Source organism: Hyperolius riggenbachi, chromosome 2 (assembly GCF_040937935.1).
Source record: "Hyperolius riggenbachi isolate aHypRig1 chromosome 2, aHypRig1.pri, whole genome shotgun sequence".
In the NCBI taxonomy this organism is placed as follows: domain Eukaryota; kingdom Metazoa; phylum Chordata; class Amphibia; order Anura; family Hyperoliidae; genus Hyperolius; species Hyperolius riggenbachi.
Window position 1 is genome coordinate 426,720,559 of NC_090647.1, and position 27,902 is coordinate 426,748,460.

General features: G+C 42.3%; 1 long non-coding RNA gene across 1 annotated transcript; it reads left to right on the plus strand.

Annotated features, from left to right (window-relative positions):
* Positions 1–6,496: 6,496 nt before the first annotated feature.
* On the plus strand, positions 6,497–23,911 carry LOC137544535 (uncharacterized). The gene is made up of 3 exons (XR_011025903.1): positions 6,497–6,689; positions 9,573–9,713; positions 23,602–23,911. It is a non-coding gene; the product is annotated as an uncharacterized lncRNA (long non-coding RNA).
* Positions 23,912–27,902: the final 3,991 nt, after the last annotated feature.

A 27,902-nucleotide genomic window follows, 5' to 3' on the forward strand; every position in this document is an offset into this window, starting at 1 on the left:
GCAAGCGCGCCCGGTATGGGGTAAAACTGTATAAGCTCTGTGAAAGGGCCACAGGCTATACATGTCGTTTTAGGGTCTATGAGGGAAAAGACTCAAAATTGGTGCCGGTCGGATGCCCTGACTACCTGGGGAGCAGTGGAAAGGTTGTGTGGTGTCACCCTTGTTCCAGAAGGGGTACCTTTATGTGGACAACGATTACACAAGTGTGGCCCTCTATCAGCACTTAAAGTTAGAAGGAATCCGATGCTGTGGCACTGCGCAGCCTAGTCGCCAGGGCTTCCCCCAACGGCTTGTTACCACCAGACTTAAATGGGGGCAGAGGGCCGCCTTGCATACTGACGACCTGCTCGCGGTGAAATGGAGGGACAAGAGGGACGTTTACCTAATGTCCACCATTCACACAGACATGGCAGTCCAAATTCAACGGGCAACTGAGGTCATTGAAAAGCCCCTTGTCGTCCACGAATATAATGTCAACATGGGAGGGGTGGACTTCAATGACCAGAGGTTAGCGCCCTATTTAATTTCCCAGAAAACAAGACGCTGGTATAAGAAAGTGTCTTTTTATCTGATTCAATTGGCAGTTTACAACAGCTTTGTTCTCTACAGTAAGGCTGGGAGAAATGGATCTTTCCTTCAATTTCAGGAACAGATCATTCTGGACATCCTGTATCCAGGAGGTGCCTGCCCCCCTCCCCCCCCCCCCAGATGCAACTAGCCGACTGCATGGAAGGCATTACGCCTATCAGCTTCCGAGTACCCCAGGTCAACGCATCCGAAGAAAATGTTGTCGTGTCTGCAGCAGTGCTAGAAGGACTGACACCAGTTTTTATTGTCCCAAATGTCCTGACCAGCCTGGCCTATGCGTAGGGGAGTGTTTTGAGAGGTACCACGAGCAGGTACACTATTAGAACCTAGGGAACTCCAGACACAGGAGTAGGCACACACTCAGTGGTATTTCGCACATTGTCCCAGGGGGAGGAGAGGTAAGCTTTAAAACCAAACAAACAGGTAAGCATAAAAGTCGGAAGAAGGATCGGTTTCATGCTTGATATTGCTGATCTGTGCTGGGTTGACGATATAAGACGGCATGTTTGAATTTCCCTTGAGTGTGGACACCCCCGGTTTATATGTGATTTACTTTGGGCCTATGATGATAATTTAATGCCACACAGAGTCATCTCTATTGGCAGGCATATTGCTGTATACTACAGGCATAATGCTGTATACTAAAGTTCTGAGGCCCAGTCACATAAGTTGGTGGCTCACCCTGAGTGCAGGGTGGCAAGGTGTGTCTCTCTCCTGAGGTTATCACTGCCATTGATGTGGAGGAAGATCTGCCATTGATGTGGAGCAAGGTATGTTTGCCGTTCATTTGTCCTTTCAGCCCAGAGTGCATTACCCGTATACCCAATATAAGGAGTATAGCAGAAACTCCTAATACTGGCCATACATGTAATGATTGCAGAGACCCTAAAATGCCAGGACAGACTCCACAAATGACCGCATTTTGGAAAGAGGACACCCTAAAGTATTCTGGGAGGTGCATGGTGAGTTCATAGAAGATTTTAGTTTTTGTCACAAGTTAGCAGAATTTTTTTTTTTTTTTTTTTTTTTTTACAAAGTGTCATTTTCTGTTAACTTGTGACAAAAAATAAAATTTTCAATGACCTCACCATTACCCTCATGGAATACCTTGTTGTGTATTCTTTCCAAAATCGGGTCATTTGTGGGGTTTAACTGTCCTGGCAAGTGGGCGGGGTGCTAAGTTTTGAGCACCCCTGTAAAGCCTAAAGGTGCTCATTGGACTCTGGGCCCCTTAGCGCAGGTAGGGTGCAAAAAAGTGCCACACATGTGGTATCGCTGTACTCAGGAGAAGTGGTATAATGTATTTTAAGGTGTATTTTTACATATACCCATGCTGGGTGGGAGAAATACCTCTGTAAATGGACAATTGTGTGTAAAAAAATCAAATAATTGTCACCCAGCATAGGTATGTGTAAAAATACACCCCAAAACACATTATACTACTTCTCCCAAGTACGGCGATACCACATGTGTGGCACTTTTTTGCACCCTAACTGTGCTAAGGGGCCCAGAGTCCAATGAGTACCTTTAGGATTTCACAGGTCATTTTGAGGCATTTGATTTGCAGACTACTCCTCACGGTTTAGGGCCCCTAAAATGCCAGGGCAGTATAGGAACCCCACAAATGACCCCGTTTTAGAAAGAAGACACCCAAGGTATTCTGTTAGGACTATGGTGAGTTCATAGAAGATTTTATTTTTTGTCACAAGTTAGTGGAAAGTGACACTTTGTGAAAAAAAAAATTCAAATCAATTTCCGCTAACTTGTGACAAAAAATAAAATCTTCTATGAACTCACCATGCCTCTCAGTGAATATTTTGGGATGTCTTCTTTCCAAAATGGGGTCATTTTGAGGGTATTTATACTATCCTGGAATTCTAGCCCCTCATGAAACATGACAGGTGGTCAGAAAAGTCATAGATGCTTCAAAATGGGAAAATTCACTTTTTGCACCATAGTTTGTAAACACTATAACTTTTACCCAAACCAATAAATATAGGCTGAATGGGTTTTTTTTTATCAAAAACATGTTTGTCCACATTTTTCGTGCTGCATGTATACAGAAATTTTACTTTATTTGAAAAATGTCAGCACAGAAAGTAAAAAAAAAATCATTTTTTGACAAAATTCATGTCTTTTTTGATGAATATAATAAAAAGTAAAAATTGCAGCAGCAATCAAATAGCACCAAAAAAAAGCTTTATTAGTGACAAGAAAAGGAGCCAAAATTCATTTAGGTGGTAGGTTGTATGAGTGAACAATAAACCGTGAAAGCTGCAGTGGTCTGAATGGAAAAAAAGGGTCTGGTCCTTAAGGGGGGTAAAGCCCGCAGTCCTCAAGTGGTTAAACACACTTGAGAAAGTTGTAGGAAAACTACAAGAGATATATGTGGTAACATTTTAACCATGATAGGTGGTAGAATAAAGTTTAAGAGTTTTAAGGTTGAGGCAGATGTCTTGTGTATTCTTTTTAGTCACAAACTGAATCAAAAGCAATTACATTTTTGCATATTCTGTACCAAAATAAAAATTAAAATAAAACTACAGAATATAAAAGAAAAACATATTTTTACCTTAGGAACATGGCTTTTTAAATATGTATGCCATGAGGGTATATTACTATTATTTTTGCAAATAACGTCTTGTAATTGATAGTGTACAATGAGAAAATAAAAAACAGAAAATAGACACCTTTATTTCCAAATACAAAAATGTCACCATACATTGTACTAGGAACATAATCTAAATGTTGTTATAACCAGGATGGATAAGCAAATCAAATGTGTGAGTTTAACTTGTAGTTAGCACTGTTTATTGTAAAGCTATACTGGATGTAAATGGAGAAATAGTGTGTTTTTTCAATTTTTTTCCTTTATTTTCGCTTTAAAACGCATAGAAAATAAGGTAATTACTAAACAAAATTATTACCCGCTAAAAGCCTAATTTGTACTGAAAAAAACATCATATAGATCATTTAGGTGTGATACGTAGTAATAAAGTTATTGGTGAATGAATGGGTTCAGCGCTGATATGTGAAAATTGTTGTCATCCTGGGACCTCCAATGGGGTGTTTTCTGAAATATTACACCTGAGAGACAGAGAGAGCTTAGCGAGTTAAATAAGTGGCTGAGAAACTGGTGCAGGAAAGACGGGTTTGGGTTCCTGGAGAACTGGGAAGAATTTACAGTCAGCTACGGGTTCTGCAGTAGGGATGGGCTGCACCTAAACAGGTAGGGGGCCGTTGCATTGGGTAAGAAGATGGCAAAACGGTTGGAGGAGATTTTAAACTAGGATCTGGGGGAAGCGGGAGGATAAAGTTTCAATATGTGGACAAGATAAGGTAAAAAGACAGTGGGAGCCTAACATTACAGGGGATACAGAAGGGATGGGGACAGTGTAAAGAATAAGGAGGTTGGTAAAACTTCAAGAAGCCCATTAAATGTAACCAAAATTTTAAAATATGGTGGTGAAAATATAAAGTGCATGGTAACCAATGCTAGGAGCCTTGCAAATAAAATGGACAAGCTAGAGTTCATTCTGATTGACAAAGGCAATCACATTGTGGGAATTACAGAGACATGGATGGATGAAAGCCATGATTGGATAGCGAATTTAGAGGGATACAATGTGTTTAGGAGAGATAGAGCAGGGAGAAAAGATGGAGGGGTTTGTCTTTATTTAAAACACTTTGAGGCCTCGTTCACATTGTGTTCCGTCTGTGTGTCCGTCCGCGTTGGCCTTTTTTTGTGGCAATTTCTTTTCCTTTCCCGGCACTTGGGTGGGCGATGCATTTTTGTTAAAAAGATTTTCTGTGAGCGCTTTTTTTTTTTATTCACTCCCTGACGCAACTCTTTGGCCCAGAAAAGAATAAATACAATGTATTTATTCTTAAAAACGCGAATGCAATCGCTACACAAAGCAATTTTGTGAGCGTTTTGTGTTTCTCCTATACTTTCTATTGAGGCGGAATCACCCCAAAACTGGCTCACACACCTCTTTGCTGATGACACAGCCCACAACACGCGCTAATGTAAACCTTCTTATAAAAATTAATTGCACAAGCGTTTGTTGGGCGATTTAAAAAATCGCCTGCATGTAAAAAAAAAGCAAAAAACACCTACAGTGAGAACGAGCCCTTCAGCTTCCATAAACAATGAGATGACGCAAGATTGTGAAGATGTGGAGTCCATTTATGGTAAACATTCATGGTGAAAATAACCAGTTGCTAATTGGGGTGGGCCACCACATATTCATGAAGCTGCAGAACTGCAACTACCACAGCAGATTGAAAAAGCTGCAAGTAAAAATGAGGTCATAGTCATGGGTGACTTCTACTATCCAGATATTGATTGGAATATTAAAGCTACTCATTCTGGTAAAAGCGACAGATTTCTGGCAACCCTACAGGACAGTTACCTGACTCAAATAGTAACTGAACCAACAAGGGGGAATGTGTTACCGGATTTGATAATTTCAAATAGACCAGATAATGTATCAAATGTGCAGGTTCAAGAACATTTGAGTAATAGCGAACACAACATGATAAAATTTGATCCGGTGACTTACGGTTGCGAAGCAGCTGAACAACTAAAACTATGAATTTTAGAAAAGCAAAGTTCAATCCACTCATACAGGCACATCCCAGTGCCTTGCATAAAAGCATCCCAGTTGGTTAGTTGCTGCGGGCGTGTAGGAACTATTCCAGTGAGAGTACCTTCTAGACCGAATGCCAACTCCTGAACAACAGATTTAAACAGAGGGGTTTCCCAGACCAGGTAATGCAACAAGCATATAGGAGTCCAAAAGATACCCCCAGAATATCCACTTTGTCATCTGGTCCCAAAAGGAGAAGAGAGGGAGGCACTGGGAACTGTACTAGAACCCCACCATGACTCATTGGCACCTACACTAAACAATCACAGGCAAATTTTCGAAATAATGAAACATTATTGGCCCATTCTGCAGAAAGATAAAGATCTTGCCAGGATACTTCCACCTAACCCATCAATTACCTATAGGAGGTCCTCGAATTAAAGGGACATGCTTGTTCACAGTACCTTTCTTGAAACCCCATCACATGTGACACTCAGGAGTAGTATATGCAGCCTTATGCAAATGCAACCAATGGTACATAGGAAAAACAACTAGGGCCTTGCAGGATTGACTATTGGAACATATAGGTGACATAAAACATAATAAGGACGCCTCTATTGTGAGGCATATGAACTCAGTACACCAGCACTACTGTTTTGACATATCATTCTGGGGTATCCAATCATGGAAAAATGGGATTAGGGGAGTGAATCTGGACAAAAAACTAACTCAAATTGAATCAAAATGGATGTTTCCATTGGATACTATAGCCCCTAAGGGGCTGAATGAAGATTTTAATCTGGCTTGTTTCTTATAATATTCTTTCATTTTTTTAAATCATGTGACCACATGCATGTTGGCTACATGCATATAGGAGACATTGTGTCTATGCATTGTTGCATACACACCTTGTTGCAAACAAGTATGCACATATATTGGTGTACACAAGTCCTCATGACAAGTGAAAATTCTATTGTCCCCCCTCCCCCTCTCCTTTTCTCCTCTTTGTATACCTGTGGGACTATTGGGAGATGTTGGCAGAAGTGTGGGGAGAGGTAGAAGTGTGGGGTAACATATATTTGGTGATCGAGCCACTTATTTAGCAATGTCCTTCATTGGGACCTGACATCCTGTGTGTTGAGATTTTTCTGTTATCTGCCATATATCTACATAATTAGCAGTTTACTACTGGTTCCTGTAGTACATGATTTAATCATGTAGATACGCATTGCATTCAGGGTTTTGCTGAAGTGCCCTGCTGTGTAGTACACTTTGTTGCCCTGTTGCCTAGCAACTTGTCGCAGGCTAGCAAGCCCGCCTACACTGCCGATGCACCTATTGGCTGAGACACTGTTTAACTCTGTGGCTGGGGGTGTCTATGTTGCTATGGAGGATGTGACATTATCGCCAGCCGGCAGAAATGACGTCACTCACTCCCCGCACTGTGCCTGTGTATAGATGCTCTTTAATTACACAGCAGACAGGCAAGCAGATATATCGCATAGAAAGGTATTTACCTCTGCAGGCACACTGGAATAGGTATACTTTATCCAGTGGGCAGCTTCCTGTAATGCCCAGTGGGCGGATTAAAACAATCTCCTTCCACCATTTAAACCCACGCCAAAGGCTGCGTTTTTCAGCTCTGACTTGGGCTATGACTATGGGGGACATGCAGTGACTGGGTGGTAGGCTTGTATATATGTGTATAATACTACTGTAAATATGTATAGCACTTTCTGAGGAAGCCGTTAAGTGAAACATGTTAAGGTCTCATTTGCAGCACTGTATATACTGTATATATAGGAGCACCTCTATGTATGTCTCTAAATAGCATTTGAACACAGATCCGAGCCAGCACCATTTGGAACACTGTGAACAGCAGCAGAGCAGCACAACTATTGTTTGCTACACAGTGCCCCACTAACTCTGATCTGTGTTCTCTGATGTGGACTCCTGAAGGACCTTGCTGAGGGATAGCTACATCCAACCCCAATATACTTTATCAGGGGTGGTGGGGGATAAGCAACGACCCCGCAGCTTTTAAAGGGCCCATACAATAGTATGTGCAGGTCTCCACTTGCCTCTCATGATGATGAGGGCCTTTGAAAATACACAGTTTTAATTGTTACAATAAAGTTTACAGGCTTTTTAGTACCAAAAGGGCAGTTATTTTAGACTTTAGTGTTTACAGTTCATTTCTCTGGTACCACAACTCGGCCAGTGTATGATTAGTGCATAAAAACTAGGGGAAGGGAAAGGAGCTCAAAATGGGTGTCAATACAGAGGTATGACTAGATAGCATCGATGTGGTATCCTAATTCAGGTGTTGTGGGCTGAGGGTTTTTAGGGTACAAACAAAGAATTGGGGTTCTATGTTATTATACAAAAATGGGCTCAAACAGGTCAAAGGGGACAAGAGTATATAAGGTAGAAGAAAGGAGAAAAATATTCAAGGTAGGGAAAGAACATCAAACACAAAATCTGATTTAGTCTGCTGCAAAACAAACAGAAGTAATGCCTAAACACCTGATTACCTACATTTCCCTTGCTATATCAGCTTTTGCTTTATATTTACATTCCAGGAAACCTGACTAAATTACACAAGGTGTTCCAAAAGTTAAAATTTGCATAGATAACAATGTAAGTTTATAATTTGGAACTTTATACAATATTGTATTAGGGCTAGTATTACATGTACCTATGATTATCTCATGATGTCACGTGTCCTTTCTGGTAAACTTTTAGTATTTAGTATTTTTACATAGCGCTGACATATTCCGCAGCGCTGTACAGAGTATATTCTCTTGGCACTTAACTGTCCCCCAGAGGGGCTCACAATCTAATCCCTACCATAATTATATGTCTATGTATGTATTGTATCGTGTATGTATCAAAGTCTAGGGCCAATTTAGGGGAAGCCAATTAACTTATCTGTATGTTTTTGGGATGTGGGAGGAAACTGGGGTGCCCGGAGGAAACCCATGCAGACGCTGGGAGAACATACGAACTCCTTGCAGAAGTTTTCCTGACTGGGATTTAATCCGGGGACCCAGCGCTGCAAGGCGAGAGCACTAGCCACTACGCCACTGTGCTGCCCAAATTATAGAGTTTGCCATACATTTACTGTGTTAAGACATACTTTGATAAAGAAGACCATGGACAGCTCTGAATTGACTAGAGACAACTTGTTGACTAATGAATCGATCATGCTTGCACTTGTTTCTTGTTTCCATATTTGGATTGGCAGTGACGTAGCTAAGGAGCTGTAGGCCCGATGCAAGTTTTACCGTGGGGCCCCCTAAGCACTCTATACATAACAATTGATACGGCGCACCAAAACCTGCCAATGGCAACTACAGTGTCAGAGGTGCAAGAAGAGGCTGGGGAGTAGTTTGTTAATGATTACCACTATTCAAAGCATCTATAGAAGTGATTATTATGAGCGCAGGACCAATAGAGAGCTAATACTGTGGTTGAGGGAGGACCCTACAGGGGCCCCTCTGGCCCAAGGGCCCCGATGCGGTCGCAACCTCTGCAACCCCTATTGCTACGCCCCTGTGGATTGGTGTGCAGATCTTAAGAACCCCTCACCACTTGTTTTTGTTGCTTTTAAAGCACAACTGAAGTGAGAGTTTTATAGAGGCTGCCATATTTATTTTCTTTTAAGAAATACCAGTTGATTGGCTATCCTGCTGAACCTCTGCCTCTAATACTTTTAGCCATAGACCCCAAGCAAGCGTGCAGCAGATCAGGTGTTTCTGACATTATTGTCATATCTGACAAGATTAACTGTATGCTTGTTTCTGGTGTGATTCAGATACTACTGCAGCCAAATAGATCAGCAGGGCTTTCAGGCAACAGGTATTATTTAAAAGGGAATAAACATGCCAGCCTCTATATCCTTCTCACTTCAGTTGTCCTTTAACACAGAGTTCCCCAACCCTGTCCTCAAGGCCCACCAACAGTGCATGTTTTGCAGGAAACCACACACAATCACAGGTGGGGTAATTAGTGTCTCAGCAGAGCTGATTAACTACCTCTGTGGATGTATACAAAACATGCACCGTTGGTAGGCCTTGAGGACAGGGTTGGGTAACACTGCTTTAACACTGATAAAGACACTTTAGAAGGGAGGTGCAGGTAGTGCTGAGAAGGTTTAATGTTAAATCTATTTTGGACAGCTTGCTCAGCTAGCAGTAGTATATTGTCCATATATAACACAATGTTTGTCTATCTCCAGCACTTTCTGGTCAATATACAGTATTTAAATGTAATTATTGTATGACACAATAGAGAAAAAAGATCTGCTATGTATCACTCTTTACTGTCAAAATGAATTAAGTAAATTGCTTCTGCCGAAATACTGTTTCTTAAACGCTGTCTTTTTCATAGGATTTTTAAACAGACCAAATTAAGAAGAGGTATCTTGGTCTAATAAGTATTTTCTGGTAGTAAGTGTACTACTGTTTCCGGGATTGTGCTTCTTTCAATGGCATGTGGTTGTCACCTGCTTCCTGTTAATAACCTAAAAAGGTATGTAGAGCAGGTTACATTACCATTCGTTTTGTTGCAGAACTGTTCCAGGTGTTTGGTAGCTGTTCCCTAAATTCCAGGAATAATTTAAGAAAATGTTAGCTTTTATCAAGTCACTAGTCATGTCAAGTACAGATACACTGAAAGAAAAAGGGGCATTTTAAATCAGTATTGGTTCTTGTTAACCATTTTTGTTTTTTGCATTAAAAGTAGGTGTGGTCAACAAGAGTAAATAAATAAAGTAAAAAAGTACAGGGTAAATAAAGACTATCCATATGATCTATTGTACAGAGAACAGTTCTTTGAAGTATATTAATATGTCGAAAAAGTAAAAACACAGAAAGCTTGAATTAACTAAACTTATCCCTATAAACACAAAGGCTAGGAACCTACTAGGAATTGATACATCGCTTCAAAATTAGAGCAGCGCTGTGTGCAGCGATTCCTAGGCACAATCAAAATTGGATGTGTTTATGCAAGCTAAATCTTGTACATCAATTTTATGAAAAAGGAAGGTAAAGTAGATGCCACCTTTTGTCAGTGATAATCCGTTTGTATTGGCATAATTAGGAAATTTAGACTTTCGTAGAAATGTATTGACAGGAAATTTTGTTTTATAACACATAATGATAGAAAATGATTTTAATCTGGGAACAAACATAAGCAGAGGACTATTATTCCAACATAAGAAATAGAGATGGCCCGATCCTCCAATTTTAGGTTCGCGAACCTCCCGCGAAAGTTCGGTTCGTGCAAACTTTCGCGAACCACAATAGACTTCAATGGGGAGGTGAAGTTTGAAAACTAAAAAAATTTATGCTGGCCACAAAAGTGATGGAAAAGATGTTTCAAGGGGTCTAACACCTGTAAGAGGGCATGGCGGAGTGGGATACATGCCAAAAGTCCCGGGGAAAAATCTGGATTGGACACAAAGCAGCGTTTTAAGGGCAGAAATCACATTGAATGCTAAATTGCAGGCCTAAAGTGCTTTAAAACGTCTTGCGTATGTATACATCAATCAGGGAGTGTAATTAGAGTACAGCTTCACACTGACACACCAAACTCACTGTGTAACACACTGCAAACAGCTGTTTGTGTAGTGACGGCCGTGCTGGACTGGTGCGCACCATGGTGAGATTGCTCTTCCTCACTCAGTGATGTCAGGTAATGTCTGACTGCCTTATCAACTTTCAATGGTTCTTTCTCTACCATTGTTAAAGCTTACATCTATTTTTTTAAATACTTGGTTCTGCTTGCTGTTCAGTACCTGCATCGAGAATCCTTTATGGAGGGCAAGTCTGCCATTGCAAGTGACCATGGGTAATGGCCGGGGAATCCTGGTTCGATTCTGGTCCGGAGTGGGAGCCTAAGAAACGGCTACCACCACCACACATCCAAGGAAGGCAGCAGGTACGCTGTGTGCAAAGGAGCAGGAACGTCTACCACACACATCCAAGGAAGGCACCAGGCATGGCATGCACATCCCGAGGTAGTGACCAAAAATATCAATACAGGAGGACTTTCGAGGCCCTGCTGTATATGTGAGATGAATCAACTTTAAATCCTTTAACGAGAATCTGTTATGGAGGCAAGTCTGCCATCCATTCAAGTGAAAAGTATGCACTGACTGCCAGGTATAATACAATGTGCAATAAACATACAATTTATATGGCGCTGGTAAGTAACCCTACACAAGCTGCGTGTTGCAGAGGGATACCTTCAACCCTCTCTCACTGTAATACCACAAAATATAATGTAATCACAACTCACGCTAATTCTGTATTCTATAGAATAAATTTTATTAAAATATAATGTATAAAATTCCAAAATTTCACAATCCACACTCCACACTCATACACACCACAACCACTCAATATTGTTATAGGGCCCTTTAAATCAGCAGTGCTCTAATTGCCAACCAACTATAATAAGTTCGATAGTGTAACGATCGGTGTAACTCAGAGAGGATCTGATTACCGGTGATCTGCAGTATCACTGGGAATACAGATATATACCAGATTATAGATGATCTGCAGTATCACCGATAATCCGATATATTTTCTAACCTCTGGACACCTGAGTAGACTAAGAGTGTTTGGTGCAACAGTAATACTTAAAGTATTACACCTTAGGAGAAGGTACAGAAGCAGTAAGGAGTACTGCTCAGAAGTATGTTCCTTCCGTATGCCTAGACTCTCCCGGGGGAGGAGCTAAGCTGAAAGTAGGAAGGACAGAGTGTGAGTGACACCAGTGAGAGGGTGTCACTAACAGGTCTGGGAACCGCCTCTCACAGTAAGGTCGGTCCTCGAGGTCGGACAAGCCAAGTCGTTACCACACAGACAGATACAGTACAGATTCAGAAGGCAGAAGCGGAGTCTAGTAAACAGGCAGGGTTCAGCAACAGGGTATCAGATATATCGGGTTACAGAATTAGGAGGCAGATGCAGAGTCTAAGGGTAAGCCGGAGTTCCGCAACAGGGTATCAGAATAGCAAGGTACAGGATCAGAGTTCAGAAGAATAGTCAGGCAAGCAGAAGGTCATAACAGATAATCACAATCAAACTAGTACTTTAAACTATCAACAGAATCTAGCTAAGTGTAGGATTACAGCTCCAGCTGTAATCCTACACTTAGCTGCTGTAACTGCTTTCTGAGCAGGCGGCAGCTTCCCCGCGTTCCCCCATGCTGTCAGTAACCTTGTCTTTTGCGGAATCCGCTGCACCCAACGCGGATTCCGCCGCATTCAAAGCGGATTCCGCCGCTCTGCCCATGCGGCAAGCGGCGGTTTCTCCGCGTTGCGCTGCCATGTCAGACACGGAAACAGCTGCCTTACCCTGAGTGTTTGCGGCTGTTTTTCGGCGTTTCCTCACAGTACCCCCCCCACTCCCCCCCACCCCCGAGGAGTGGACTCCGGACAGCTCCTACCAGGTTTATCAGGATGCAATGTGTGGAACTCCTTTCTTAATTTATCTGCGTGCATGCGGCCCTCAGGTACCCATGATCTCTCCTCAATGCCATACCCCTTCCAGTGAACCGAATATTGCACTGAGTTTTGTACTATGCGTGAGTCTAAAACCCTCTCCACTTCATACTCAGGTCGATCATCTATCATCACAGGAGGAGGAGGAGTGGGACCCACATGAACTGCCGGTTTAAGCAGGGACACATGGAAGGACCTTACGCCACGCATGCTGGCAGGCAGGTCGATGGCATAAGTCACATTATTGATCACCTGGGCCCCAGCTTAGGTGAAAGCTGTTTCAAGGTCAAGTGGCGAGTAGACACCCAGACTAAGTCTCCCGGTTGAAATCTCCATTCTAAGGAACGTCTCTTGTCAGCTTGACCTTTCTGACTCTGAAAAGCCTTCTCCAAATTATCTTTTATGATCCACCACATCCCCTTGAGCGACCTTTGCCAGGCCTCCAGAGCTGGAAACGGAGTGGAGGCGACTGGCAACGGGGAGAATTTAGGCAGTTTCCCGGTTACTATCTGAAACAGACAAAATCCTGAAGAGGAACTTTTAAAATTATTGTGTGCAAATTCTGCGTAAGGCAAAAACTTAACCCAATTATTCTGCGCTTCAGCAACGTAACATCTCAGAAACTGTTCTAATGATTGGTTGACCCTCTCAGTCTGACCATTGGTCTGTGGGTGGTAGCCCGACGAAAATGACAGTTTCATGCCCATTTGGTGACAGAATGCCCTCCAAAATCTTGAGACAAATTGGACTCCCCGATCGGACACTATGTTTTCCGGAATGCCATGAAGTCGGAAAACGTGGCTAATGAATAAATCGGCCAGTTCCTGAGCCGAGGGGAGTCCTCTCAAGGGCACAAAGTGGGCCATTTTACTGAAGCGGTCGACCACCACCCAAATGACCGACATGCCCTCAGACCTAGGAAGCTCACCCACAAAATCCATGGACAAGTGGGTCCATGGCTCACTCGGGGTGGGCAAAGGCTGCAACGTACCTACAGGTGCCAGCCGGGAGGGCTTGCTTTTTGCACATACCGGACACTCCCTAACGAACTCCTTGCAATCTGCTGCCAGAGAAGGCCACCAAGCACATCTGGCTAGCAGATCTTGCGTTCTGGCCGCCCCAGGGTGTCCAGCATTCTTATGTAAATAGACCATTACTAGTATCTGAAGACGGAAAGGTAATGGGATAAACATAACCCCATCCGGTTTTCCTTCCAGAATGTCCTGCTGAAAAGGACTTAAAGTCTCCTTCCAGTCTTCCCAAGTCTCGGTTGTAGCTAACACCAATTTCTGCGGGACAATTGTTTCTGGGACGGAGGGCTGCGCTGTCTCTGGCTCAAAGCACCTGGAGAGCGCATCTGCTTTGGTATTCTTACTGTCCAGAGTGTACGTAATTATGAATCTGAACCTTGAGAAAAACAGGGACCATCGAGCCTGACGAGGGCTTAACCTCTTAGCCCCCTCGATGTATTCCAGATTCTTGTGATCGGTATAACCGTGATCGTATGCTCTGCTCCTTCTAACCAATGACGCCATTCTTCAAAGGCCAATTTAATAGCAAGGAGCTCCCTGTTGCCTATATCGTAGTTTCTCTCTGCTGGAGAGAACCTCCGAGAGAAATAGGCACATGGGTGTAATCTACCCTGTAAGCCTGAGCGTTGGGACAGCACAGCCCCCACCCCGACCTCTGAGGCGTCTACCTCAACAATAAAAGGGAAGGAAGTGTCCACATGTCTTAGTATGGGTGCTGAACAGAACAGCTCCTTCAAAGTGGAGAATGCATGTAGAGCCTCCGGAGACCAGTGAGTAGTATCTGCCCCTTTCTTTGTGAGACTGGTGAGTGGTGCAATAACTGTGGTGTACCCCTTTATGAACCTTCTATAGTAATTTGCAAAGCCTAAGAAACACTGCAAAGACTTCAACCCCACTGGCTGAGGCCATTCCAGAACAGCGGAGACCTTGGCAGGGTCCATAGACAGGCCCGAGGTAGAAATTATGTACCCCAGAAAGGCGACGGATGTGACCTCAAAGATACACTTCTCCACTTTAGCGTAAAGTGAATTCTGCCTCAGTTTGTCCAGTACAAATCTGACATGGGTCCTATGCTCAGAGAGATTGTTAGAAAAAATAAGTACCGTATTTTTCAGAATATAAGACGCACTTTTTCTTCCCCAAAACTGGGGGGAAAAGTGGGTGCGTCTTATATTCCAAAGGTACGGTATTTTCGCCCCATAACATACTTACCGGATCCTGCCGCCGCGATCCTAGCCTCCTTCGTCTGTCCGCCGTCATCCAATGTCGCAGCAGCCGTCATCAGAGGGTCCAGCAATCCCATCCAGTATCCCCGACTGATCCCCGCTCTTTAAGTGTCCAAGTCGCCGGCTCCTCTTCACTGCAGTCATGCTTGTATGCAGGCTCGCGGTGATTACGCGCTGCCGGGGCCGCCTTCCTCCATAGTTACGGCGTCCTCTTCTTAGATACAGTGCCCCCTTCTGTGTGACGAGCGGCGCATGTGCGCCGGGGTCACGCATGATGTCAGGCGCACGTGCGCCGCTCGTCACGCAGAACGGGGCACTGTATCTAAGAAGAGGACGCTGTAACTATGGAGGAAGGCGGCCCCGGGGCTGCATACAAGCATGACTGCAGCGAAGAGGATCCGGCAACCTGGACACTTAAAGAGCGGGGATACTGGATGGGATTGCTGGACCCTCTGATGACACCTAATGGGACCCTCAGATGATGGCGGCTGCGACTCTCGGGTGATGACAGGCAGATGGAGGAGGGGAGGATCGCGGCGACAGGATCAGGTGAGATGCAGCAGGGGTGTAGTGTAGTGTTGATTGGGTTGGCTGAAGGGGTTACTTAGTGAAGTGTAGTGTAGTTTGGGTTGGCTGCAGATGTTAGTGAGGGAAGTGTAGTATACTGTAGTGTAGTGTAGTGTAGTGTAGTTGTAGTAGGGGTTAGTGAAGTAATGTGTAGTTGATGGGGGCAGCAGGGGTGAAGTGAAGTGTAGTGTAGCAGGTGTTAGTATAGATGGGCAGTGTAGCTTAGATAAAGACAGTTTTGGGGGAGTTAGAGGTCCATAAGAAGCCCCTGCACCATAGACGCACCTAGGTTTAGTTTATTTTTTTTTCCCTGATTTTTGCCCTCTAAATCTAGGTGCGTCTTATATGCCGGAGCGTCTTATATTCCGAAAAATACGGTATATCGTCTAGATAGACTAAAACAAATCTCCCTAATACCTCCCTGAAGACCTCATTGATGAGTTCTTGGAAAACGGCCGGAGCATTACACAACCCGAAGGGCATCACCAGGTACTCGTAATGCCCGTCACACACAGACAGGTAGTGGGCAGGCACAGTGACACTGCATGTGCTCACGTAGGTGGGTGCACTGTGAACAACAGGTAGGTAGGTATATGCAGTGATGGGTATTACAATGTGCACCTGTCACACACAGACAGGTAGCGGACAGGCACAATGACACTGTGTGCGCTCAACTCACGTAGGTAGGTGGGTTCACCGTGAACAACAGGTAGGTAGGTGTATGCAGTAATGGGTATTACAATGTGCACTGACAGGACTGTGAACTATTTCCCAACAGGAGAAATAGTTCTCGAGGTCGGACAGGCCAGGTCGGCAACAGACTGACAGATCAGGTACAGAGACAGAAGACAGATGCGGAATCCTAAGACTAGCTGAGTTTGGCAACAGAGTAACAGAATGACAAGAGTACAGAATCAGAGATCAGAAGAATGGTCAGGAAAGCAGAAGGTCATAACAAATAATCAACAATTCCTAGACTAAGGTGTGAGCTCCGTGATCATCAACACCTTGGAAACTGGTCTAGATAATAATACAGATGATAACAGAATTTCCTAGACTATGGTGTGAGTTCCGTGGTCATCAACACCTTGGAAACTGGTCTAATATAACACAGATACTGACAGGGTCTGAGTGCTACCACGTAGTGATCGCAATGCCAGACACCAGAGGAATGACCAGCACCCAGTAAATATACACCAGCGCTCCTCTGCGCCTCCCCTAAGTGCTGGACCAATAAGAACTGAAAGAATTGTCAGCTGACCGCCCTGGTCAGCTGACACCCCTCTGGCTGTCATAAATGCTCTGCCTCTCCGCGCGCGCACACGTCCTTCTGAACCAGTGTGGACGATCAGTCCCAGCCACACCAGACATGTGTTGTAATGCCTCTGCTGATTTGGATGCGGAATATGCCGCACCGCTGACCGAGCGTGCGGCGTGTTCTCCGCATTCAGCAGTACTGACAGGGGTAGGCCTATGCGTGCAAACCGCCGTGTCGGATGCGGAATCCGCCGCCCTGTTCTCTGAGCATGCAGCGGTTTCTCCGCGTTCCGTCAGGCCAGTGAATGCAGGTCCCTGCGCGCAAGCCGCCATGTTGAACGCGGAATCAGCCGCCTTACTCTGAGTACTTGCGGCGGCTTTTCCGCGTTTTCTCACACTATTGTTATTCTTTTTCAAGTACCACAGAAATCATAATACTTCTGCAATACAAACTGCTGGCATTGAAATTATAATAACACATTTAATCAAAGTGGTCAAGGTTTTGAAGTATCAATGAACAGTTCGACTTACAGAAAGCTGTAAATTTTATGAAATGTGTTTTAATGCGCTTTATTAGTATGGTGCACAAAAATGTCTCATTTGTCCTCCCAGATAGCATATTTAATTTATAAATCAACAGTAAGAAAATTATTGTGCACAATTGAAAACATTTAACACATGCATATAAAATGTACCTTGGTCATAGAGTTAAATTAACTGTAATTTTTTTTCCCTATATCACTGTCACTAGTAGGTAGTACAAATCTTGATGCATTTTACTAGATCTTGTCCAGTCCACCTCCTCTTGGTGGATTCTCAGGGTTTTCATTATTTTCAAAAGCACTCTCTGAATAATGGTTGCTCAGTCCTACCACCAAAATGGTGTGTACATGAGTAGGGGGGCTAGTCAACATCTTTGTATAGATCTTTTTTAGGGAGTGATTTTTCTAAAGAATATGAGAAATACTGAGAATACCACATTAAGAAATGGATTAGTCCAAAACCAGTCAGAATAGTCAGGTTATTATTACCTACTTGGAATGATAGTGACATAAGAGCAATATATGTAAATTATAGTGTATTTTACTGTGGAAGAAATATGTCTTCTATGGCACTGTGAAAAAGTGGATAGTACTGCATTGCCAGATTCCCTGCTCAAGTCTGGATCAGGGGACTGTATGTATAGAGTTTTTTGTTTTTTTTTCATGTTTTTGTGGGTTTGTTCTTGGCATTCTATTTTCATCCCACATTCAAAAACTATACAGATAAGTGTATTGGCTTCCCCTTAAGAAATTCCTTTAAACTATGATCATGACATATGACTATGGAAGAGATTAGATTATGCATCCGTCTGAGGGACACAAAACTATATAAAGAACATGTCAGTGCTATATTAACACTCTAAATTAATATCTATTTTAAACTGTAACATTTTCACTGTTGTATTCCTTTAAAGAGGTATTGTCAGAAGAGATGTTGGGAACATAGAATTTTCTATTTGAGAACAGCTTTGCAAAACTTCTGAAAAAAATTGCAAACCAGCTGTTAGCAGCAAGCTCCAGCAGGCGAACGCCCGCCAACTTTAACAGTTAATAGCAAAGCCCTCTGACATGTTAGAAACACCAAATTTTGAGGGGATGTGAAGAGGGGCAGTGGGTATAAGAGGGATATTTTTTTTTTCAAAAAAGACCTTACAGTTTTTGAGAATCTTTTTTAAAGTTTCAAAGGAAAAAAGTATACATTTAAATGCGTTAAATGACAGATAATGTAGCAAACATAACGTAGTGTAAATTTACATATATCAAAAGAAAGAGCAATGAATTTCCTAATGGGGTTTCCAGGGGGTCCATATGCAGTGCGTCAGGACCCCCTGGCAACCCCTCTGGAGCTGCAATGATTTGGCCAGGGATTGCTGTACAGCCGCAATATGGCTGTGTAAAGATCTTTTTTTTTTTTATGTTCAGAGGGTGGAGAATTAAAAAAAAAAAGATTATGTGGGCCCCCCCTTCCTGAACCTTTTTAACCCCTCTCCCCCATGCAGGCTGGGATAGCCAGAATGTGGAGCCCTGGCTGAGTGGGGCTTCGCACCCTGAGCTATATCAGCCCACATGGTCCATGGTATGGGGGTCTCTGCGGGGGAAAGGCGCAGCCAAGCCTTCCCCTTCCCCTGGAGCCCTTGCCCAATCCATAAACAAAGGGCTCTTCCCCACCTCTGGTGCCCCAGGAGGAGGTGGGGGTCACAGATGCCCACCCCCTCCCAGAAAAAATTAGTATAGGGGTACAAAGTACCTCATACCCATAAAAAAGGATATTGACTTGGGGATTTTTTAAAAAAAGGTACAGGTAAGTGTTTCTGGTTAATTAAGAACAATAAAGGACTTTTCTCGTCGTCGTGTTTTTATTTAGTTTAACCCTTTATGGAAATGGGTAAGGGGTACATTGTACCCCATACTCATTTCTCCTGGAAGGGGGGTGGGCATCTGGACGCCTTCTTCTTAAAGGGGACTCTCAGATGCCACCATGAACCCCCCAAGTCGGCGACCCCGCCTCCTCCTGGGGCACTAGAGGTGAAGAAGAGCCCTTTGTCCATGGATTGTACAAACGCTCCTGGGGGGAGGGGAAGGCTTGGCTGCCCTTCTCCCCCAGAGGTCCCCATACCATGGACCATGCGGACTGGTATAGCTCAGGGTGTGAAGCCCCACTCGCCTGGGGCTCCGCATTCTGGCTATGCCAGCCTGCATGGGGGACAAGAGGTTAAAAAGGCTAAGGAAGTGATTTTTTTTTAACCGAACATACAAAAAGTTTTTAAAAAATAGGAAAATATGCCAGGGATCTTTATACAGCCATATTGCTGCTGTACAGCGATCCCTGGCCAAAGCGTTGCAGCTCCAGAGGGGTTTCCAGGGGGTCCGTATGCAGTGGAAACTCCATCAGGAAATGAATTGCTCTTTCTTTTAATATATGTACATTTACACTACCATTAGGTTTGCTACATTATCTGTCATTTACCGCATTTAAATGTATACTTTTTACCTTTGAAATTTTAAAATCAATTTTCATAAAAGCTATAAGGTCTTTTTAAAAAAGTTTTTTTCTCTTGTACTCACTGTCCCTATCCCCTTCAAATGTGGTGTTTCTAGCATGTAAGGGCCCTTTGCTGTTAACTGTTAAAGTCGGCAGCAGTTCGCCTTCCATTAAAGTCTGTGGGAAAAATGCAAACGCAAATTTTAAAAAAAATGTGCATTCTACGCGAATAGAGAACAGGCCTTTTTTCACAGAATACTGCTCACCGGCAAAATGTTCGGGCCATCTATAATTGTCGGTCCCAAAATCAAATTCCATTTACCCACTGCTCTATGAAGAAGGAAGCTTGTTATCACCCCTCCTACATTCCTGCTCCTCCCTGATTGGCCGAGGGCAGTTCAGTGAGCTGCTGAAATCTGACCTACGCTGTGCTCTCATGTATTTACAAAGAAAGCTAGCTATGACAGTGCAGTTTCTAGGAGAAAAAAAGGAAAGAAGGAAATTACATCAGTATTGGCTTCAGTTAAAGGGAATTAAGATGGCAAATATCTGAAACTGAATTCTCTTTATTTACTATATAAAATTCACTGAAATAAAAATGTGGACATTACAATACATACAATGCAATGCAAATGTTAAGAAAGTAGAATAAGTAGTTATCTACATATATACGTGTTTTTCTCCTGGGTTAGTATGGCTGTCCCTGCTAATATATATATAATATATCTGCGTGTGTGTATGTGTATGTATATGTGTATGTATATATATATTGTGTGTGTGTATGTATATGTGTATGTATTTATATATATTTGCCTTTTTATTGCTTGCAGAAGGAAAACTATGACAGCCATTACAGTAAATTACTATACAGCTAATAAGAGATTGCAATATAAACATTTTATTTTCCTTACATATTTAAGAAATTATGCACAGCAAGAGATTCTTGATTCAGTATTAATTTACTCTTAGAATGATTATAACATATCTATTTCTGTGATGAAAAAACATTTTTCTAAAATACTTATTACTTTCACCCAGAAGGTACAAACTGGGGCTAGCAAATCACTGAATAATTAATACAGCATGGATGAGCTGCTAGATGTTTTAATTTGCTAATTTGAACTTGTGCCTCCTGGGTGGAGCTAATTATCATATCATATTTTTTGCATCACTGAACTGTTTAATACAGTAGATGCTGACACTTTCATGACTATACAAATAAGCAGATAGTCCACTTTTAAAAGTATCCAAAAAAATGTATTGCCTACTTAATTATAGTGATATTTACTGTAATTTGCATCTACAAGTCATCTCAGATAAACAAAATTAAAAGACATCATTTAAAAATTGCTTTTACTCCATACGACTCAAAGTGCAAATCTGGCATCAGATAACAAGCTACAGGGTTTACAGTAATAATGTTCTTTATGGAGACATTCAACCAGGGATGAGCAGAAACTATGCCGGTGCGAATTTACGCATCATAGTTCACATCTACGCATCGTAGTTCGTAGGTGAAGTTTCAAAACTATGCTTATGAATTTACGCGTAGCGAAGTACCGCTACGCGTAGCTTACACCCACTATGCGTAGTTAACATGTGTATTGCATAGTGAACTGCGAAGGCATTACTCACATCTAATTTTCCGTGTGCGATTGCTTACAAATTTACGCATTGAAAAAGGGAATTTACGCATAGAAGAGTTCCCGGTATAAGCATTTAAAGATGAATTAATTGCTTAAAATGTTCTGCATGCATACGAAGCAAATGTTTGATTTCGAAGCCGTAGTTTGACAAAGCGTAATTGCATAAAACTATGCGTAGTTCCAGCGTAGCAAAGTTGGCTGACTACGACCATCCCTGCATTCAACATTTTCTCATGGTGTCAAACCTCAGATTAATTTCTATTTTTAAAACAGAAATCACCACAGTTTTCTTTCACCCAGTACATCATCCTCTAATAAAAAGTAGCCACAGTAACCATGTATATAACCCTTGGGGCTTCTTTCCATTAGGTGCCACATCTGTTACCGAATTGGACGTGACACCCATGCTATATGCATGGCTGTAGGGATTTATATGCATGCTATAAAAAAACTGCTGCATGCCATCCAGAATGCACTTGCATGGGATTCGGATGACATGCAAGTGGCTGAATAGGTTTCCCCATGTGAGTCAGATGCAGGGAAATGCTGCACTATCCATAGTGAGTGTATATATGTTAGCACTGTAGCAACCATATTTCTTTATTAAAGTGGACCCAAACTAAAAAATACAAGATTTCAGAAATAAAATCTATTTTCTAAATTATAATAATAAATAGCAGCCTTTTTTCAGCTGCATGATGACAATATAACATATTTTACATTTATTGGAGAAACCCCTCCCCTTCCTTTCATATTGCCGGAAAATAATCCGGCAAACTGGTGGAGTAGATGGTGTCCAGCAAAGGAGGAATTGCTAATGGCTGCCACCTGTATAACCCTAGTTATGCAAAGAGGAGGGTGCAGAGTGGTGCAACTAAATATTTTGAATTAAAAAAATGTTTGGTTTGGGTCCACTTTAAGTTACAAAAAATAGTTACAACAGGGTAAAAGGCTGCCCTAGCTGAGTTGTTTTGCAAGTCACTTACACCTCAAAAGCAAACAGGGCATATTACCTTCTCCTCTCCAAGTACTACAATGTCCGCAACAAAAATTTTGCTTTCACTGTCTATCACTCAACCAAATCCCAGATCATGTCTTATTATCTGTAGTAGAGTCAATATTTACCAGCATTATTATAATGGTACCTATTCTAAAGTTACACTTTGGAGGGAGAAACGTATCCTCCATAGTAAGCAGGTGCCTCTGCCCTCTAATTATCCCCTCTAAGGCCTAGTGCACACCAGAGCGGTTCGGCTGCGGTTTGCGATCCGCTTGCGGCTGCGGATCCGCTTGGGTAATGTATTTCAATGGGCTGGTGCACACCAGAGCGGGAGGCGTTTTCCAGAAACTCATACTCCCGGGCTGCTGCAGATTTTGGATTGCGGAGGCGTTTCTGCCTCCAATGTAGGTTAAGGCAAAACGCATGTCAAACCGCTTGGTATAGTGGTTTTTGAAGTGGATGCAGATGCGTTTTTGTACAGAAGCTGTTCTTCCAGGTCAAAGTGTACTTCCTGTTGTTCTGCTTTGCATGAGGGATTGCAGAGAAGGTTTTTGCAAGATGTCTGGCACGTGGTTTACTGCTGAAAATGTAATTATTAAGATCCAGAATTGTCCAGAGCTGTATGACAAGACATTGCCTGGACATAAAGATCATCAAAGGCTTAATGACATCTGGAGAAACATTGTCCATGAGTTTCTGGGTGAAAAATGGGATAATTTGTCACCAAAGGCCAAAGATGCAAAAAGTGAGTGTATTTTTTTTTTACATGTGATGTTAAGTGTTTTAAGTTCAGTATTCCTGCACTTTGCAATTGACTATGCACTTTGTAATGCGAATATTAAATGACAGGAATATGGTAGGATTTTGAGCACAAATACCAGTTGCCTGACAGTCCTGTTGATCTATTTGGCTGCAGTAGTGTCTGAATCACACACCTGAAACAAGCATGTAGCTCAACAATTACTACTTCACTTAGTACATCTGATCTGCATGATTGGTCAGGGTCTGTGCCTTAAAGTAATACACACACAATTTCTGCTGGAGAGACAGGCAACTAGTATTCTTTGCCAATGAAACATCCACATCATTGACATTTTTGTTTTTACCTCACTGGCCACTATAACACTAAATAATTTGTATCTTTTCCTTTACATTAGAACTGAAGATAGCCTGCCAGCTGATCCGGATCCTGAGGAGGCCGAAATAGATGCTGGCCAGAACACAAGCAGTGATCTAGAAGTGGAAGATTTCACTGCACAGGATGGTGACACAGCTACACTGAATGAGAGTGACTGAACTACAGCAGATCAAACACAACACAGCACACAAACTACTAGGCCATGCACAACTCACAGATCTAGTAGAGGTGTGAGGGCAGCAACACAAGGCAGGAGAATAGGAATAGGAAGAGGTATGAGCAGGGCTGAATACGATCACAAGCTCATTACTTCAATTGAAAAGGCTGTGGATCATATGGAGAAGCGAGAGGAGGAAATAAAACAATTAAAAGAGTCATGCACACAGTATCTGTTAAGTTTAGTGCCATTGTTACAAAAAGGGCCACCTGATAAACAATGGGCAGCCAGACATGCCATCTCAGAGACACTAGGCACATTTTTGCAACCTCAGAGCGATCCAGAAGAAAATATCACCAACTATGTCCCTCAACAACACATGCCTCATTCAACTCATCAGTATCATTCATACCCACAACCATCTTACCAGAGTCAACGTATGTATGACCCACCTAGTTACCCACCTATGCATATGTCAAACCTGGCATATGGTCAGCAGCCTCATTACCCTATGCCAGCACCTATGCGTTTTGAACAAGGTAATAGGTTTCAAAGATCAGACACTCCAGTGTACACTGATTTATCCGCTCACACCCAGCCACAAACAACTTCTGAATCTGGTCCACCTGCTTTCACTCATGACACTGGTAGTATGTCTGATTTTCTCGCACAATATGACTAGGAAGTGTACCTTATTGATATTGTAAATATAAATGTTTTATGTTAAAATTTACCCGTTAATTTCACATACCTCAAAGTTATGAGGAGACGCTCCGTTGGAGTTATTGTGCGGCGATAGTTCATATCTTGCCGTTGAAGGGCATCCTTCAATTTATTCAAAAGGCCATCAAAACTGTCAAAAAGTCAGATGCATATGTTATTGTCTGATGATGTTTGTGATAGAAACTATTTCTTTTTTTGGCATATAGGTTCTCTTTTTGATAAACAAGTATGCTCACAACCTGGCCTAAACAAATAGTTGGGCAAACAGTGCCAAAAAAAAAATAAATATAAAATTTGATGGCCAAACAAAGTTTCTTTACTGAGTTTCAGAGGTACCTAGGTGCATGACATTGGTATAGGTACAAATGTATCTTACATGGGATTAGTACCTAAGGTTATTGTCCAAAAAAGATCTATGGTTATATACTATAGTAGTTACTGGGTACTCAAAATGAGCTATAGGTGTTAGGCAGTGTATGCATAACACACCAGGAACAAGCATAACAGTAATATTAGTTTTTTAATGCATACACCTGATTGTTTATTGTGTTGGTTTGTACATTGGAGTACAACAGAGTGTGAAATACAGGTCACCAATGGCTAATACATTCATTATTTAAATTAAAAGAGAGCCACATGGTACAGAAAAAACAAAACAAATCTTACCTGGCCACAGACATTCGGGTGTAGCCAAAGAACCTGTCTGGATGCTGCCTCAAGTCACGGTACAGTGTCCAAAATTGGCCCTTCCTGCGCCGCTGTTGAAGTATGGGATGCACCCAGTATCTCCGTGTCCTTGGCCTGCGTCTCATATATGCTGCTACACATATTAATAACAGCAAATCGGGATACATTTTCTCACAAAAAAGAACTCCTTACTCTAAACCACTATGTCAACTCTCCTCAACTAACCCACAATGCGGTGAAGGACCACTCCCTTTTTATATTGGGGATTTCACTTCAATTCCTTAATTTAATCCACATGTGTCATCGATATATCTACCTTTAACCCTTTGTTTACTCTCTTTCAACCTCTTTCCTTCAAAAACGCAAACTGCAAAACGCCACCAAAACGCTACCGAAAAACGCAAAACGCTAGCAAAACGTGGCTAAATAATAAGACAAAGCGTTCCAAAATCCGCTAGTGTTTTGCGGATCTGCTAGCGTTTTTTGGTGTGCACCAGGCCTAATAGGATATTAGAACAAATTGCCTAAAAAATCTGTAGTCCTCTTTGTGTGTATTATGTCAGCAAACTCAATACATCTAGCTATTATAGGGATTTTATAAATTATTTTATACTATATTTAATCTTGTTAAAAAAAAAAATAATTAAAGGTACACTATGAATGCAATAAAATATAGTTAACCAATATTTTTTCAAATACTCAGTCTCACTATGATTCATGACAATGTACAGTTTAATGTGCTTTGAGGAAATTAAGGAGACAGTCATATCTAATTAAATCTAATCATAGACCAAAGTAATGTTTTATATGGTAAGTTTTGTTGTGTAAGTTGCTAATTTTGTTGCCAGGGTGCGTGCTAACTTCATATTTCAAGAGTTATACAAATCATCTTAAATCTTTTCAGAAAAAAAGACAGCCATCAAAATATTCCAAGAAATAGATAATGGTTATTTCAATGTGTAATGAAAAAGCCAACAAGATTGGATGATACGCCAATGCATAAATAATTTTGTTTCCTGCAGTAAATCATAGTTTGATTAATGAATAAATTACAGGCAATGAAATGGCAACTATTTAGTAATTTTGAAAACAGATTAAAAGTAAATTGCTTTTATTCTAAGTAGTGAAACAACATTTACTCAGAACAACCAACTCTATTCCTGCATGACTTTCATAGCAAAGTAAAAAAACAAAATTACAAAACAAATCTCTTGCATACCTTGATGACTTAAGTTTTTTGACAAAACAAACAGGTTGAACAACATTTGACTTTATTTATTTAATGTACACAGCACTGAGCATGAGTTTTAGGCAGGTATATAATAAAAAAAACTCTCTTAATATTTTCATTAAAATCTTTTTTTCTATAAGAAATTTCTAAAAGCACAACAAGATGTAGAAAATAAAAAATACAGTAGGACTGCACTAGCAGCTGTATTATCTAGGTGGTGATCCTGACAGGGAAGAAGCTGTTCCAAATTACATACACAGCACTTGATCAGTGGAAGAAGATTGGGAACTGTGAAAAAACGTGGAAAAGCCGCCGCATGTGCCAAGAGCAAGGCGGCTGACTCCGCGTCCGACGCGGCGGTTTGCACGCATGGACACGCGTCTGGTAGTGTGGTGGAATGCGGAAAAGCCGCTGCATGTCTTGACGGCAAAGCGACTGTTTCCGCGTCCAACGCGGCGGTTTGCATGCAGCAGCGTGCGCTTGGTGTGGCTGAGTCTGTTAGTGCACATGGGCAGATGGAGAGCTACGCGTGCGGGCCTGAACTCAGGACCTTTATACCAGCAGGGGAAGTGTCAGCTGATCAGGAAGATCAGCTGATTCCTGCAGGACTCATGATTGGCTGAATGGCTTGGGCGGGGCGGCAGAGTCCAGCAACTATATATTCTGCTGCTTGTCAGTTGCTGGTTGTCTGCCATTGCTAACACTTACGTGAAGGCACTCAGACCATAGTCAGATCCTTACAGTGTGTTTGAACTAGGTGGACCTGGGAATTCACACTTAGCCAGATTCTGTTAATAGCTAAAGTACTAATTGTATTGTATTATTTGTTAGACCAGTTCCAGGGTGTTGAGATCAAGGCCCTCACACCCCAGACTAGGAATACCGTGTATATTCTGTGTATTCTCTAGCATAGTTCCAGGCAGGGTGTTGAGATCAAGGCCCTCACACCCAAGACTAGGGAACTGTATTGTCTTTGTGTTATACTCCAGACTAGTTCCAGGGTGTTGATGATCACGGAACTCACACCTAAAACTAGGGAATTGTATTATCATTTATGTTATGCTCCAGACTAGTTCCAGGGTGTTGTGAATATGGACTTCACACCCAAGACTAGGATTGTGCTACTACTGTATTATGTTAGCCCAGTTCAGGGCAAGACCTTATGAGCAGCAGGGCTTCCTGCAACCCCAGCCTTGGTCCCTCGCTCAGGGGTCCACAGGCTACAGGAATATCACCCACAGTCAGGGGTGAATTCCTCAGGAGTCTTAGGCCGCCAGCTCCTCTAGTGGTCTTCACTCAGAGTTGTTACTGTTGCACCAAACACTTACACTCTCTCAGGTGTCCAGAGGTTAGACATATCTGATTATTGACGATTCCGCAGATCCTCAATAATCGGGTATATCTGTATTCTTGGGGATACTGCGGATCGCCAAGGATCAGATTCTCTCTCTGGTTGCTGACACCGATCGTTACAAGAACCCAGTCTTTAGGTATGGCACCCGGGCAGAGGAAGCAGTAGGCC